General features: G+C 42.7%; 1 long non-coding RNA gene across 1 annotated transcript; it reads left to right on the top strand.

Annotated features, from left to right (window-relative positions):
• Nucleotides 1–3,789: 3,789 nt before the first annotated feature.
• On the top strand, nucleotides 3,790–12,147 carry LOC139074599 (uncharacterized). The gene is made up of 2 exons (XR_011524279.1): nucleotides 3,790–4,173; nucleotides 10,418–12,147. It is a non-coding gene; the product is annotated as an uncharacterized lncRNA (long non-coding RNA).
• Nucleotides 12,148–14,689: the final 2,542 nt, after the last annotated feature.

The following is a 14,689-nucleotide window of genomic DNA, read 5'->3' as shown; positions in this document are numbered from 1 at the left end:
TTACAGAGCACACCAACAGGCACATGGGAACAGTGTGAGGATGAATCATCAGTAGTTAGCCACCCAACATATTTCCATGAGCAGACTAAAGTTATAAAACTACAGAACATGCAAAAAAAAAAAAATCTGAAAATAGATTCAGCTAAGCATGCATGGTCACCAGTGTTGGAACGGATAAACCAGGGCTTGGAACTCAGACTTCTTCCTCATCAAGCGAATGGATTCCTGGCCTATCGCGAAAGTCTAGTTAACTCATAAAATGTCTGGAGTTATGTGCCTGTAGCACTGGATCGTGCTGCGTACGTGCAAGGTGTGTAACTGCAGAACATCCTTTAGAATTCCCTCTCAGGGCCTTGGCAAGAGAAGCAGGTACTCCCTCTGCCCCAGGAGAGCATGGAGACTTGGGTGGGGCTCCTCCGGAGAGGTGAGATGAGGAGCAAGCCTCAGGGCGTGGGGGCAGGAGAAAGGCTCCCATGACCCTCCTCCCCTCTAAGTCCAATCAGTCTCCGAGCTCATCTCCTTCTCAGTTTACCTTGAACTAGTCTCCTTTCTACTCTTATTGCAGCAGCAGGCCCTCACCACCTCTGGCCTGGATTATTGCAAATAGCCTCTAAATTAGTTTCCTATGGCTGCTGTAAGAAAGTACCACAAACTTAGTGGCTTAAAAGAAAAAACCCCAAGAAATTTCTTATCTTACAGATCTGGAGGTCAGAAGTCCGACATGGTTTCACTGAGCTAAAAATAAAAGTGTCAGCAGGCTGTGTTCCTTCTGGAGGCTCTGGGGAGAGTCTGTTTCTTGCTTTTTCAGTTTCTAAAGATCACCTTCATTCCTTGGCTGTTGGCCCCTTCCCCTAGCTTCAAAGTCAGCAGCACGGCCTCTTCAGCTCTCTCTCTGACTCTGGCCTTCTCTTCTGCCTCCTTTCTCCAGTAGAAGGACCTTTGTGTTACACTGGGCCCACCCTGCTAATCCGGGATAATCTGCCCCACTCAGTGCCAGCTGATTAGCAACCCTAATTCCATCTGCACCCTTTACTTCCCTTCACCATGTAACCTAATACATTCATATGTTCTGGGAATTAGGTTGTTGACATCTTTGGGGGGACTTTATTCTGCCTCCTAAATGGTCTCTAAGATTTCAGTCTTGCTCCCTTCCTGTGATTGCCAAAAGTCAAAGAGCAATTTCGTGCTTTTGCTTAAAATCCTTCTCTGCTACCAGTCTCGTATAGGATAAAGTCCAGAGTCCTCGCACGGCACCAGAGGCCCTCCTTGAAGAATGGCCCTGCCTGTCGCTCTGGCCTCAAATCTTGCTGTTTCCCCCACCTACTTTGGGGGTGCAGCAGAGAACAAGGCATGGAAGTAAAGTTACCCTCAGAGATAGGTTGGTAAATTCACAGACAGTGCATAGGGTGAGCCATCTATGGGGATGAACCAGAGATTGTCTCTAACTAGGAGAAAAGATTTCACCCACACCCTACACTCCACCAAGGTGATCAGGGAGTCATGAGGGGGCGGGACTAGAATGTCGGTGTCATTTAGTAAGTAGAAATCTAGCCCGGTGAACTGTGCCCCACCGGATGAACAGAAAGGGTCAGGGTGCCATACGGGAGGGGATGGGGAGTAGCTCGAGGGAGACAAATGGGTCCTGAGCAGGAACAGTGCAGCTTCCATTGACGAGGAACCCTTCCTGGGCACCCCTTCAACCACCTCCTCATCCTCAGTCTGTGCTCGCCCCCCTCAACCTTCATGATGCTTGTCCACGGGGGGAGAATATACCTTTGCAGTTCTCACAGCAATTTAATAAATGTGCTTCTGGTTGCAGCTATCAGTCTGGAAGCTTGGTCAATGTGCAGCCACCTCTAAGAGATGGAATCCTTCTTGTTTGTCCTCTCAAGCAAGCTCTGAGGCCACAAAGCCATGAGACCAACCCTGGCAGTGCTGTCTAGAACAACCCAAGTCCCGCTTCTCATCTGTCCTCCAGCCAGCCCCAAGTGCATGGTTTATGGAAGAGGGAGTCATGGGATAAAAGGAACCAAGGGGAAATCTGCTACCATCAGCCCAGAATGAGGATCTTCCTGGCTGGCAGACCTCCTTCCTCAGGTGGCAGTTACCTGCCTTGCTATGAGGCACATACATTTATATTTGAAACAGGCAACAGATCCATGCTGTTCACACCTCCACACCTTTGCACAGGCAGTTCCCACTGGCCAAAGTGCCTCCCTTCCCAAAGTCACCTGAAGACCCAGACTCCATCCTTCAGGACCTATGCAATATTTGGGACATATCTATACTAAAAAAATGATTCATTATTTATCTAAAACTCAAATTTAACGAGGCATCCTGTATTGTATCTACTAAATCTGGCAAACTTAAGATTCCTTCAAGACTCAGCTCTTGGGCTCTTCCCCTCCTGCCCCTGATGACCCGAGGACCAGGGACTCTCTCTCCTCCCATGACACCTAATCGAGGCTCTGTCATGCCCTCATCTCACTGTGGCATGTTTGCTTATGTCTGCTTCCCTCTCTAGAACACGAGCCCCACGAGGGTGTGATCCAAATTTTTGTTCTCTTACCATTTATTGAAGAAAAATTTGAAAATCCAAGTAAGCAAAAATAAAAATAAAAAATAGATGACTGGAATGTGAATCTGTATCATGTGCTCCATCGTAGAGGGGTCCCACTTTTGAACCTCTAGTGGAAAAGTTGAAACCAATGTAGAAAATAAGACAGTAGATTAAGTGTGTTACGGAACTAGAAAGCCTTTTATTTCCATCTCTCTTCTTCCAGGAGGGACCACATCAATAACCAAGTGGTCCCAGAGAGATCACCCTGACTCCATCTGCCATCGCTCTCGGGCTAACCTATTGGAGGAATACGCGCTTCACGGGCAGAAGGTTCTAACCAAAGTCAGTGCATGCCACAAAGTTTGAAACTCATTGTTTCCCATTACTCCCTTCTTCTTTCTCATTTCCAATGAACATGAGATCAGCTTGTGAAACTGGATTCTCTTTAACCCACAACTTCATCTGAAATGTATTCATTTCATGCTTGATAAATTTCAAAACCTAATTATTTTGCAATTATATCCGTGTCAATAAATGTTAAATATTAATCAGCTAACCAAAAAATTATCTTTTGATGTCGAACACCGTAGAACAAGAATTTCAGACTGTGTGTACCCCAGGAACTGGAAACTTCGAAAAATCACATGCCTAAAGAAATATATTGACTGACATGTTAAAAATAACATTTTTCTTTTTGGAAACTAATGAAGGAAGAGAAAGAAGGGTGGGGAGGGAAGAAAGAGGGGGAAAGAAAGGAGAGGAAGGAGAGAATGTGCTGGGGTTCTCTCTAGCTCCTCGTCATTTGGAGGCAGAAGTTGTGCACTGACTCAGAACACTGAAGAAAGGTAACCAGAAAGCCGCCTGCCAGTAGCCAACTCCCCCAGTGGTTTTTGACAATGCCAGGGAAGGGAGTCGTGAAAACCACCAAGGCTGACCCAACATAGATGCTTGATAGATGTTTATTGAATGCATGAGAAGACAATCACTAGAGCCCCAAAGTTGCCAGAGCCCACCCTGGTTACAAATGTCAGCCCACACCCTATGCCTTTAGAAGGGAAGAAACGCACCAAATGGAACTCCTGTGGCAGCCCGGCGTCCAGAACTGGCTGGGGCTCTGAAAGCTGCCTCGTGGAAGGTCTTCCTCTAACTGCAGGTGCTTGTTTCCTTTGGCACAGCAACGTGTAATTTCCCATTTTTAGAACAATGCTCCAAAGCACAGTCACAAAAACAACCTTCAGAGGGGGCGGTTTTCTTCCTGGCCCCTGCTAGAGCCCTGTAAAACAACAGTAACAAAGAGATTTTTCTTCAAAACACTGTTTGCATCTCTCCCTAAAATCAGGAGGGCATTTGTTAACTTTGCACAGGCTGAAAAAAGGTCCCCCCAACCCCTAGGTAGAAAGGCCTCCTGCCTGTGGGAGGGGTCGATTTGGAAACTTTTCTGCTGTTGGGTCTGTTTTGGTGTTGACATGCCTCCCTCTGTGAGGCTCCTATGTGGCAAGCGTGGAAAGGAAGCTTGTAGAAAGCCAGGTCTGTCCTTTGGGTGCCGCGTACGTGTCTGAGACCAGAAGAGGACCATGTATTCTTGCGAATGTGCAAATAGCAGACTGAAGAAGGTGAGGAGCCAGGAAGGGTAAGATGCACCCTCTCTAGTCTTAGTGACTTCCTTCAGCCATTAAGAAATCCCTTTCATTATCATCTCCAAATGACTGTCTCTCTGCTTCCCTCTCTCTGCTTCATAAACTGAAAAAATTGGCTCCAAGACTTCAGGAGTCCTTCACTTCCATTCTCCAACTACCCACACCTTCCTTTCCATCCCACCACCTCCACCCGCAGTCACACTCAACTCCTCTCCACCCGAACCTGCACATTTCTCTCCTCCCTGGCCTCCTGGCCCAGTGGCTTTCACCTTCCATGTGGGTCTGCACACCCCAGCTTCATCTTACACCTCCCTGCTCAAGAATGTTCAGCGAACAACCAGAAGGACCTGCAACTAGAATATACAACTATGTACTGGGTGGCCTTGGGGACAAAAAGAAGAAGAAGAAAAAAAGAAACTTAGCAACAGATGTTAGCTCAAGTGCTAATCTTTAAAAAAAAAAAAAAAGAAAGAAAGAAAGAAAGAATGTTCAGTGACTCCTTTTCCTATAGCAAAAGTCCAGCTTTCTTTGTGGGACCTCATCTGGAGCCAATCTTTCTTTCCAACTTTATCTTCCACTAGTCCCCACGTCAATCTTAGGTGCCAAGCAAAATGGCCGGCCCACCATTCCCAAACTCCACTTTTGCTCTCTAGGTACCACTTTCTCTCAATCCCCCGACTTAGAATGACCTTCTGGTCCTTTCCTCTCTCTGTGACTGAATCCTACCCATTCCTGAAGGTCCACACAAATATCATCTTGCTAATCAATTTAGTTGAAAATGACCTTCCTCCCCCGTCCCTTACTGAAGCACCAAAATTTTGCCCCATTCCTTCAGTAGCTTCACTTTGTGGAGAAATTATCAGCAGAACTGTTTTTTCAAATGTGTGTTGAATGGCTTAGAGGACAAAGAAGCTAAGCCTCTTTTAGAGGCTTGGAAAGAATGGAGCATCAATTGAGTGAGAGCTGTGACGTTTCTAGACTCCCCTTTCTAGAGTACTAGCTCTGATCCTGATGCTGGGCTGAGCACTTCTTAGGTGTGACTTCATTCAACCCTCACAGTGAAACTATAAGCTAAGTACCATGATCCCCTTTTTACGGACAAGGAAACAAAGGCTTGGAGAAATTAAATAACTTCCCAAGAGCCTCACAGTTTAAGAGGAGCAAAGCTGGAGTCCGAATTTGGCTCACAATATTGAATGCTATAGTCAATAGTCAGTGTTTCATTATCATAGAATTGGCAACACAGAATGGTTAGGATGAACAAGGTGGGCAGGAAACCACAGGTTCTTCTCCCGATTGAAACAAATTCATGGAAAGGGTGTGTAGGGGCTGGCCCAGTGGTGTAGTGGTTAAGTTCATGTGCTCTGTATCAGCAGCCTGGGGTTCACAAGTATGGATCCTGGGCACAGATCTACACATCACTCGTCAAGCTATGCTGTGGTGGCATCCTACATATGAAACAGAGGAAGATTGGCATAGATGTTAGCTCAGGGCCAAACTTCCTCACAAAAAAAGAAAGAAAGAAAGAAAGGGTGTGTAAAGGAGATGGGTTCCCATTTCATATTTTTCTTTTAAGAAGATAGAGGGATTTATATGCCAACAAACTGGAAAATCTAGAAGAAACGGATAGATTCTTAGACTCTTACAACCTCCTAAAACTGAATCAAGAAAAAATAGATAATCTGAATAGGCCAATCACAAGTAAAGAGTTTAAAACAGTAATCAAAAACCTCCAAAAAATAAAAGTCCAAGACCAGATGGCTTCTCTGGAGAATTCTACCAAATGTTCAAAGAAGATTTATCCTTCTCAAACTATTCCAAAAAATTGAGGAAGATGGAAAAATTCCTAACACGTTCTACAAGCCCAACATCACCCTGATACCAAAGCCAGACAAGGACAATACAAAGAGGGGAAATTACAGGCCAATATTGCTGATGAACATTGATGCAAAAATCCTCAATAAAATATTGGCAAGCCAAGTATGGCAATACCTTAAAAAGATCATATGCCATGATCAAGTGGGATTCATACCAGGGACACAGGGTTGGTTCAATATCTGCGAATCAATCAATGTGATACACCACATCAACAAAATGAGGAATAAAACCCACATGATCATCTCAATAGATGCAGAGAAAGCGTTCGACAAGATCCAACAGCCATTTATCACTTTAAAAATTCTCAAGAAAATGGGTATAGAAGAAAAATACCTCAATATGATAAAGGCCATATATGACAAGCCCACAGCCAACATCTTACTCAATAGGGAAAAACTGAAGCCATCCTTCTGAGAACAGGAACAAGACAAGGGTGCCCACTCTCACCACTCTTATTCAACACAGTACTGGAGGTTTTTGCCAGAGCAATTAGGCAAGAAAAAGATATAAAAGGAATCTAATTAGACAATGAAGAAGTGAAACTCGCTGTATGCAGATGATGTGATTTTATATATAGAAAACCCTAAAAAAACCTTTTGGAAAACTATTAGAAATAATCAACAACTACAGCAAAGTTCCAGGTACAAAGCCAACATACAAAAATCAGTGGCTTTCATATACTCCAATAATGAACTAACAGAACAAGAACTCAAGAATACAATCCATTTACAATCACAACAAAAAGAATAAAATATCTAGGAATAAATTTAACCAGGGAGGTGAAAAACCTATACATGGAAAATCATAAGACATTACTGAAAGAAATCAATAATGACATAAAGAGATGGAAAGATATTCTATGCATATGGATTGGAAGAATAAACAAAGTTAAAATGTCCATACTACCTAAAGCAATCTATAGATTTAATACAACCCCACTCAGAATCCCATTGACATTTTTCATGGAAATAGAACAGAGAATCCTAAAATTCATATAGGGCAACAAAAGACCCCAAATAGCAAAAGCAATCCTGAGAAACAGGAACAAAGCTAGTGGCATCGCAATCCCTGACTTCAAAATATATTACAGGGGCTGGCCCTGTGGCACAGTGGTTAAGTTCACACGTTCCACTTTGGCGGCCCGGGGTTTGCCAGTTAGGATCCTGGGTATGGACCTATGCACAGTTTGTCAAGCCATGCTGTGGCAGGAGTCCCCCATTTAAAGTAGAGGAAGATGAGCATGGATGTTAGCTCAGGGCCAGTCTTCCTCAGCAAAAAGAGGAGGATTGGCGGCAGATGTTAGCTCAGGGCTAATCTTCCCCCCGCCCCCAAAAAAGAAGACAAAATGTATATATATTGCCAAGTGCTTTATATAGACTATTTCACTTAATCCATCCAAACCACTCTATCAGCCAGATATATTCTCATTTTACAGGTGAGGAAACTGAGGCTGAGAGAGGTCAAATAGCTTATCTGAGTCTCACAGCTGCTAAATGTGGGAGCCAGGACTTGAACGGCACAAGCTGTGCTCTTGCCACTTGGCTTGGGATCTTAGCGTGATTCTTGGTGCTGCATCAAAGCTTTCTGTTTCACCTGCTACTTCCCTCAATCACAGAAGCCTTGGAAACCATTTTCCATAGAGAACTTCATCATGTATCCTGATATCCCAGGGACTCAAGTCTCCCCATCTCCTTCCTTTTTTTTTTTTATTGTGGTCATAATAGTTTATAACATTGTAAAATTTCACTTGTACATTATTATTTGTCAGACACCATATAAATGTGCCCCTTCACCCCTTGTGACCACTCCCCACCCCCTTGCCCCTGGTAACCACTAAACTATTCCCTTTGTCTGTAAACTTGTTTATCTTTCACAAGTGAGTGAAATCATATGATGTTTGTCTTTCTCAGTCTGGCTTATTTTGCTGAACATAACACCCTTAAGGTCCATCTGTGTGGTTGCGAATGGGGCAATTTTGTCTTTTTTTATGGCTGAGTAGTATTCCATTGTGTATATGTACCGCATCTTCTTTATCTAATCATCAGTTGATGGGCTCTTGGGTTGCTTCCACGTCTTGGCTATAGTGAATAATGCTGCAATGAACATAGGGCTACATAAGTCTCTTTGTATTGTTGATTTCAAGTTCTTTTGATAAATCCCCAGTCGTGGGACAGCTGGGTCATATGGTACTTCTATTTTTAATTTTTTGAGGAATCTTCCTACTGTTTCCCATAGGGGCTGCACCAGTTTGCGTTCCCATCAGCAGTGTATGAAGGTCCCCTTTTCTCCACAACCTCTCCAACATTTGTTGTTTTTTGTCTTGGTGATTACAGACATTCTAATGGGCATAAGGTGATATCTAAGTGTAGTTTTGATTTGTGTTTCCCTGATGATTAGTGATGTGGAACATCTTTTCACATGCCTATTGGCCATCTGTATATCTTCTTTGGAAAAATGTCTGTTCCTATCCTCTGTCCACTTTTTGATTGGGTTGTTTGGTTTTTTGTAGTTCATTTGTGTGAGTTCTTTATATATTATGGAGATTAACCCCTTGTTGGATATGTAGTTTGCAAGTATTTTCTCCCACTTGGTTTGGTTTTTTTTGATCCTAGTTTCCTTTGCCTTCCAGAAGCTCTTTAGTCTGATGAAGTCTCACTTGTTTATTTTTCCTTTTATTTCCCTTGTCCGAGTAGACATGGTATTTGAAAAGATCCTTTTAAGGCTGTGCTTGTAACCTAGCTCCACCCAGCACTTACCCGCTGTCGTCCTGTCCTTGTGGAACTGACACCTGTAGAAGCACTAACCTCGGCAGCAGGAGTGTTAAGGGTGATGGGAGGTGGAGGTGAACCAGAGGCGCTGGGTGGCTGGCTGGAGGCGTCCAGCAGTTCTGGAGCTGGCCTCCTCCCTCTGCACAGCCTGCCCTCTCTGCCCTTGACTCTGCTCCTATGAGAATGAGTCTCAGAGCCTCCCTGAGGCAGGAGGGAGCAAAGCAGAGAGGCTGTGACCTACGGCTGCTCCCCAGGGCCACAGCTTGAGGTGTTCCCCACAGCCACCTCCCTCCCTGCTCCCCAGCACTGGGCTCCCCCTTAGGGTCTGGGGCTGCGAAGAGAACAGACGAGTCGCCTCCGGTCCCCAGAGCCACTGAGATTTATTGTGTCACACACCTGATTACTGCCTTGTGGGGACAGAGCAATGGGGGAAACGGAGGTTGAAGGCCGGGTGACAGTGGAACTGTCAGTGGTGGCGTCTGGAAAGAAGGCCACAGAAGCTGTTGTCTTCTCAGATACCTCAGAGCTGAGCTGGGCCACCGGCCGTGAGCAAGGAGCCACGGAGAGCTGGGACCTGCTGAGCCCGCAGTCCTGGCTCCCTGGGCTCTCCCGAGCTGCGAGGCTGCAGCCCCTTCATTCCTTTAGTTCCCGTTGGCGCTTTGAAGGGGCTCCTACTAGGAGGGCTTCTGCCTCCAGTGAAGGGCCTCAGGGCCTGAGCAGCGCTGCCTGGGGCTTGGCAGGTCCAGGGGCTTCCCAGCAGCTGGACGCTGGCCTCTGAACTTGCCTCTTGTGCAAGAAGGCTGGTCCCCTCTGAGTGGATGAGGTGACGGTGTGCCTTTCATATATTCAGTGCTCCACAGTTATTCAAATGCTTATTTGTTTATTTGTGACATTGAGAGGGCTTTAGGCCACTTGAGGCTTGTTCCTTGTAATTTATTTAGTCCTTGATTTGCCACTAGATTTGTGTATGACCTTGCCAGAGCTCTGGAATTGGGATTGGGATATATGCTTGTACTTTGCTGTTTAAGACTTTGCATACCTGTTGGAAAATTTGTCTCATAAGTTGAGACCCTTAGCCTTAGTCTTTTTATGAATAAAATTCCCCCAAAAATACTGTGTACTAGAGCACATGGAGTAACAAGTCAATAATAGGTGTATCTGGGTAAATGTGTACCTGTATCCTTGCAGTGTATGTATCATTGCAACTTTTCTGTAAGTTTGAAGTTACTTTCAAAGAAAAAGTTAAAAAGGGTTTTACAAAAAGTATTGTGTTGCAAAATGTAGTGTGATGAACAAACTTCTGCTTCCTGGGAAGGACGAGTCAGGCCATCCAGAGAGAGTATATGCTGTAGACAGGTCATGGGAGTCCCCTTTGATAGGTCATGGTGTGTGGAGTCACTGGGCAGCTGGATGAAGGGTCCTCAAACTCCAGGTTGTGTCTGAAAAGGCATCTGGACAGGATTCCCAGCATTATAAAATGCACAAGTAGGGCAGTACACACAGTGAGAAAATGTTATGGAAGATTCAGGAGCAAACCAAGCATTTCTGATCTTTTTCTACCTTCTCCTTCCTAGGTTATGACACAGGAAAGAGATGCAGACATCACAGGATCATCAATTCATGGGAAGAGCTTGTGAACAAAGTGGAGGAAACGGTCTCTGATGCCCAGGGCCCTTTTCCATGTCTTGGGCCTCCCTTTGCATCTCAGAGCTTGTAGCAAACACTCTGAGCGCAAATTATGCATGGAGCGTTGCTGGCAGGTGTTCTTTGAGAGTAGTAAGGAGAGGTTCCATCAGCTCACACGTATCCCTGAGGAACATGAGGGCGTAAGTCTTGTATGTTCAGCACTGCATGATGACAAGGGAGGAAGTAATGAAACGACATGGAGGAATTTGCAAGATGAGGAACATGGGTGATTTGGGTACCAGCAGAGAGGCTTGCAGCTATGGATAAAGAACAGAGATATAGATGTCAATTTTTGATACTTCTTAAATGAAGAAAAATGATTTTTGATACATCCATTTCTTAATGACTGGAATGAGGCCTTTTTTAGATTTTATGCATCAATGGGAAAATATCATTTCTTGTAAAAATGAGGCAATGTGATTTCTGTTTTTCATCTTTATAGATTTAAACTCTGAAAATACTTCTCTTTGAATGTGCAGATGTGAAAAGAATTCGTTTGTGGTATTGGTGTCACATGATTCTTTGAATTCCTCTGAGGTATAAGCTAAAAATGACATTGTGATCTATCACCAAAATTATTTTTAACGGTTTTTCAGTCCTGGCTAAATTAGGTCCTGATGGGTTTTATTCAAAGCAAGGAATTAGAAACCATTTTGTATAGAAAAAATTTTGTGTACCACAAAATATTACTTTACATTTATGTTTTGAGTCTAGAGATTTGTACGTGTAGGTCAATGCTGTCTAACCTCTGACGGATGATGTATACGTCTTCTCTCTTTGTAAATTGGAACAAGAATGTGCATGGGGGGAGGTGGAACATGAGAACGATGTAACCACATGGTACATATATTGTAAAAGGATGTGTGGACATTATGATTCTGAAGTGATGCTTCTTAAGTGTTTCTATCCAGCATGTATGTGTTAATCAATTAGAAACTTAAGCCCTAGAGAATCCTGGGATTTCAGCCTCAGCCAAAAGGATACATGTGATCAGCACATCCTGTGGAGGACATGAGTCCAGATACCTTGTGTTCCTTGGGGATAAATAATATCTATCCCCACTCACCACCCTCCTATGCCACGAGTTCCAATATTAAATATTTAGGATTTTAAAATCACAATAATAGTCACTTAGATGTGATTGTAAAACAATAAATTAAGTGATTGAAAAGTACTTAATTCATTCTGAGAGAAATTCTGATGGAACCAGAGCCAAATTCTGAAGCACACTCTGTTACTTTATTTAGGATAAATAAACATTCCTTGTTGGCAGAGTCAAGATTCAGTTTGATATTTGACTGTGGGAATGAGGTATTTATTTTGCTTGACTTATTATTTGCATCTTTTCCTTTTTGTTGTGTACGTGTAATAGCTGACATTTACTGCCAGACACTGTCGAGCATTTTTCCTGTGTTAATTAATTTATCCTACACAAATCCTATGAGGTAGGCACTACTATTATCAACCTTATTTTACAGATGAAGAAGCTGAGGCTGAGAGGGTCAGCACCTTGCTGATGTCCCTATTAGTAGAAAGTGCCAAAGCTGATCTTGAACCCAGGTAGTCTAGACCTAAAGTCGGGCTCTTCCTCACCACTCAATAAATGAATACATCCTAGTCCTGAAAGATCCAAACTGAAGTTCAGAATTCAAAACGAAGTGTAAGAGTGGCCACTTAAGATTCTCCTATGGGCTGGAATAAATGTGTAGGCTTATTTGAGAATAGTTGACTTTAACTTTTCTAATATTTCCTTCAGGAAGAAGGTGTGTGCCTCCATTTTTTGATATTTCTTTTGACTATCTGTGAGTAGTTTCATGATTTTATCCTTAAGGGTTTGGATACAGCCGTTTATGTATATTTCAATATATTATTGTTGCTGCTGTTGTTAATATTGCCAATGGCCTATTTTTTCTGATATGTCATGTAATGGTAATTGTAAGTTTATGGGAAAGCATTTGAGATTTATACGCTGGTCTTGTGTTCAGCTATATAATGAGCATTCATCAGTCGTAATAGGTTTTTTAGTGGATTATCTTAGATTTTCCTGATAGTTGATCAATGATCTATATGCAGTGATCAATTCATTGATTCATTTTTTCACCTGATTTTTTTTATTGTTTGAAGAGAATCTTTTAACAAGGTGTTCCCTTCATTTTTTTATAGTCTTTATTTTTTCAGAGCAGTTTTAGGATCACAGAAAAATGGAACAGAGAGTGCAGAGAGTTCTCATACACCCCTTACCTCCATAAATGCACAGCATCCCCCAGTGTAACATTCCACACCTGATGGTACATTTGTTACAGCTGGTGAACCTACACTGACACAACAGTGTCATTCAGTCAATGAGTTACATTAGAGTTTACTCTTAGGTTGTACATTCTATGGGTTCTGACAGATGTATGATGACATATATCCAGTCTTATAACATCATACAGAATAGTGTCACTACCCTGAAAATCCTCTGCACTCTGCCTATTCATCCCTTTCTCCTCCCTGATCCAAAAAACCACTCGTCTTTGTCTGTCTCCATGGTTTTGCCTTTTCCAGGATGTCATAGTGTTGGGGTCACACAGTATGTAGTCTTTTGGGTTGGCTTCCTTCACTTAGGAATATGCATTTAAGGTTCCTCCATGTCTTTCTGTGGCTTTCAGCTCATTATTTTCAGTGCTGAATCCCACTGAATTTTAGAATTATATTCCACTGTCTTAATGTACCAGTTTCTTATCCATTCACCTGCTGAAGAACATCGTGTTTTCTTCCAAGTTTTGGCAATTATGAATAAAGTTGCTATAAACACCATGTGCACATTTTTGTGTGGACAAAATTTTCATACTCATTTGTGTAAATACCAAGGAACACCATTGCTAGATTGTATGATAAAAGTATGTTTGGTTTTGTAAGAAACTGCCAAACTGTCTCCCAAAGTGGCTGTGCCATTTTGCATTCTCATCAGCAATGAATGAGACTGTTGCTCCACATCCTCGCCAGCATTCGACATTGTCATATATGATCTCTTTTAAAAAAAGAAAAGGAAAGAAAGAATTGAAGAGAGACACATGAAGGAACAGAGGAGCCATCAACTAGAAGAATTCAACTGAGTCAGAAACTGAGATAGAATTTAACTGTCATCCACCTCCATTCTATCTGACAGGTCAACACTACCAGGCATCTCAACTTTTTTCTTTACCATTCACATACCATCAGTGGCTGAGCTTGACCTACGTGCTTCCAAACTGTGCAAGTTTGAACAAATTTCTTTCTTTTTTTTGTTTTAAAGATTGGCACCTGAGCTAACAACTGTTGCCAATTTTCTGCTTCTTTTTTTTCCTCCCTAAATCCCCCCCAGTACATAGTTGTATATTTCAGTTGTGGGTCCTTCTAGTTGTGGCATGTGGGATGCTGCCTCAACATGGCCTGATGAGCGGTGCCATGTCTGCGCCCAGAATCTGAACCAGTGAAACCCTGGGCCACCAAAGCGGAGTCGGCGAACTTAACCACTTGGCCACGGGGCCAGCCTCTGAACAAGTTTCTTACTTTCTGCACTTTAGTTAACTCAACTGTTAAAATGGGAAATATAATAGATTTGCAACAATGATTGAATATGCTAAATTGTGTTTACATATTGTTTAGCCATGGTTAGTGACCAAAAGATATTGCTACTCTTTTTATTACCAGTCATTATTAGCTACAGAAGGTTTTGCAACCCAAAGGACCTGTATGGAGGATAACAATAGTATGTTTCCCAATATCATCAGCTCACTGTTAGTTTGATGATTTGATTTTTATCGAACATTTTATTCTCCCTCCACCTAGTCTTTGGCAACCACCATTTTACTCTCTTTCTATGAATTTGACTACTTTAGATACTTAATTCAAGTGGAATCATACAATATTTGTCTTTTGGTGACTGGCTTAACTTAGTGTCTTGTCCCCAAGGTTCATTCACATTGTAGCATGTGACGGGATTCCCTTACTTTATAAGGTGAATATGAATAATATTCCATTATATGTAGACACCACATTTTGTTTATCCATTCATCTGTCCTCCAAAACTTGGGTTGCGTCTACCTCTTAGCTATTGTGAATAAGGGTGCTACGAATGTTCGTAGCAACATGTGCAAATATGTCTTTGAGACCCTGCTTTAAATTCTTTTGCATAT

Source organism: Equus przewalskii, chromosome 11 (assembly GCF_037783145.1).
Source record: "Equus przewalskii isolate Varuska chromosome 11, EquPr2, whole genome shotgun sequence".
In the NCBI taxonomy this organism is placed as follows: Eukaryota; Metazoa; Chordata; class Mammalia; order Perissodactyla; family Equidae; genus Equus; species Equus przewalskii.
This window is presented reverse-complemented; position numbering and strand designations above follow the sequence as displayed.